Genomic DNA, 3,422 nt, shown 5'->3' on the forward strand with positions numbered 1-3,422 from the left:
CGGAGCTCCCAGGCTCAATGCCAAAGAGAGTGGATAAGTAGGGTGAAATCCTCAGATTGGCTCTGAGTTGATGGAGCACACCGGCCTAAACAGCTATCAGGAGCGGAAGGGGCTAGTTTTGGAGTAAGGAGAGTAAAAAGAGGAAGAATACAAAAGGGTCAGCTAGAGAAAGGGACAGGGACTGACAGGTCCAGGCTGGGCTGAAATGGGGTCCTGTGTCATGGGCAGGGTGGGAAGAGACTCCGGGAGGGCTGGGCAGGGTCAGTCGGGGATGGCTCTGCCCTCAGGGCTTGACATCTCTGTGCTCTCCTTCTACTTCCATAGTGGAGCACACCTTTCCTGGCACCTATTCCTTTTGCCAGAAGTAAGATGTCACTTGTGGGAAAGGTGAGGGGAAGGGTGAGTGGCACTATTCCTGGCGGCCTGAGGCCAATGTCACCCTCTGTACAGCAGCACTTCTGCAGTAAAGCTGGCACAAAGCCTGATGTGGCCCTACCAAAGAGGAGACAGAAAGGCAGTAGGATTGATACTTCTGAAATCCAGCACAGGCTATTCAGCCAACGCTCTGCTTATTCTGTAGCATCTGCTGTCTCAGGTTTCTCTACTGTGGGCTGCTCCTACAGATGCTGTGGTAAGCAGTGAAGGAAAGGGCAAGCACTAGATCTCCTGTGTCAAAGATAAGGTCAGGAACTGCCCATATTTGACGTCAAATACTTAATTTCTCTGTAGCATCACCAAGGAAAGGAGCTAATATTGACAAGCAAATGCTACTTTGTATTGTGCTGTAGGCAGAGTCCAGAAGCATCATCACGTACAGCTCAAACTCACTCTAAATAGAGAGAAAGGAAGACCATTGAAAAATGTTTAACGCAGTCCAGATACTACAGACTCTTGTTTCAGTTTGGCTCCAGGAAAATCATACCTTTTGTGTTGTGACAGAAGGCTTGTTTACTTATGCTACCACACGGGTTTGTTCAAAACCCAGAGGTGATCATTTGGATTTTGACTATGCCAATATCATTCTCAGCACAGTTCACTTACTTACCCAACTCGCTCCTCTTCCTCAAGGATTTCTTGCTTGTAGTGCCTGCCCCCTCTCCCATTCTCTTGCCTATAAATGCTGGATTTTAGTGGGTAATTATCTTGTCAACAAGTATGGAGGAATTACTATTTTGTCCCCTCAGTTATTACTGGAAGAGTCAATGTAGAATTTCTACCATCATTAGTGCCACATCACAGTGTACAGAAGCAGAGTGCAACTTCATTTTCCCCCTTAATATTTCAGTTATGTTCCACACGCAAATCACTGTCCTGAGTGCTCAAGAGGAGAAACAAGCAGATTTGGTCCCCAGATAAAGGATTTCAAGTGTCATACTACACCATAGTGAAAAATTAAAAGGAAAAAAAGAATAGGAAACTGCCTGATAAGTCAGATAAGAATTACTACTCCTCACATGTAACTGTCAAAGTGAGAAGTGGAAAAATAATTCATCAGTAGGTTACAGCCTGGTGGGTTTTTCCCCAAAAAAAACATTTTAAGGATTTTAGAATTAGGGCTAGAGTAACAGGAAACAACTTAGTGAAGGTTAGGGGTTTGGGGGGGGGGGTCATTTGTTTGTGGGGATTTTTTTAGTAATGTGTTTATCAAAGTGCTTAAGTGGTAGCCAGATGTTTGGTATCTGTTTGTGTAACATTAGGGGAAACTTGGGAAAGAACTCATATGTCTTTCCCAAAAGCTGTCTGCCCTTCTCTCCTGACCATACAGAGACATTCAAGCAAATGCAAATATAAGTATTGCATGTGATGCTGCTGTCTTGTAACCTGGGGGACACTGCAGGAAGAAGAGTCATGGCTTGCTGCTGTATGGTTAATTAAAAGGCATAAAGTCACAGCAGGAACACTAGGACACATGCAAGGACTTGTCATCTCACTAGTAGGGCCAGAAGCAGAACTGGGAATGCACTAAAGACAAAAATCACATGGCTTTTATAGCCACACAGTTTAGTTTGCTGGTCAGCTATAAGAAAAAAGTTGAAGGAAACACTTAACACATACATAGTCATGGCCCTAATGTGAATGAATGAAAGCAGTGACTGAAAAGGTAGCCTGCTGCTGAACCACTATGAGCAATTTGCAATTCACCTTTCTCCCCAGTGCTATTTCTTCCAGTCTTGTGACCTCTGCATCTGCAGATGATTTGAAGAGGTGTGCAATTCCTTGTGACTTCTCCTTGTGACATGATGATGCTTGTAGATGGAAATGGTGTCTGCTCAAATCACTGAGCAGACTGGAAAACAACTTTCTATAGAGGCATATCTCTTAACACTTCTATTCTCCGCTCTTGTTTGTTTACCTGTGTACAACGGGAGAAGGAGCCAAAATGAGGAAGAAATCAGCCATCCCCTTTGAGACCACAAGTGATTAAATAAAAAAACCCAAACCTATGATGCTATGAGCCCATGAAGTTTGCTAGGTATGTTTGATTTTAACGTGTGAGCAAGGGGGCAGAGAAAAGTCTGCTGAAGAATATAAATCCCTGGGAGAATCACTTTCTTCACTGTAGCTAAAAAGGGTTAAATGTCCCAGATGCACTGCAAAAAAACTGGCAAAGTGCATTGGGAGATAATGCATTTTAAACAATAGTTAAGGTAAGTTTAGTTTATGTTGTTCTAAAGCTTAGGAATATTTCTTAATTTAATTTCCTTCACAATATCACCAAATATCAGAGAGCTGTTGCATATATCTTCAAATACTTCCTCGACAACCTGTAGTCACTTGAAATGGAGGGGATCACAGCCACAGATTTTCTGGAGCTCCTGTACAATCATCAAAATGAACTACTACATACCTGCATGTGCAGAAGGTGCTCTAAAACAGTTGCTGTCAGAATGTATTACATTGTTCAAGTTCACGCCATTTCTCTTGACAGTATGCAGTAAGAAATATCACAAGAATCCAGATCAACTCATGGTCATAGCATGAATTCTGTGTTTTGATCATCAGTAAGAAAGCTCACATTCAACAAGGCAGGATGTACTGATTATCAAAAAGACTAGTAGAAAACAGAGAAGACAGAGATTTGTGTGGCAGAAGACAATTGCTACACTACACCTCAACTTATTGTTGAATATCGTGCTTACATCTTTACAGCCAATCCTTCCATAAGTACAAATTAGTCTATCTCTACTGACTTCAACAGATCATCTCCAGGTTTGGAAGAAGCAGCCCTTGGAACACATTGCATTCCTTAAAGCAACTGTTAGCTCAGAGAGATATAATTAACAAATAAATAACCCAAGAAACCCTGGCTAAGGAATACAACAGTTAAAATCATACACTTATAATCTCATAATTATACATTGTCAGATAATACTTTGTCACCTGCTAATCTTGTGCCAGTTCTTTGCTTTCAATACTTCTTC

Source organism: Accipiter gentilis, chromosome 5, assembly GCF_929443795.1.
Source record: "Accipiter gentilis chromosome 5, bAccGen1.1, whole genome shotgun sequence".
Taxonomy (NCBI): domain Eukaryota; kingdom Metazoa; phylum Chordata; class Aves; order Accipitriformes; family Accipitridae; genus Astur; species Astur gentilis.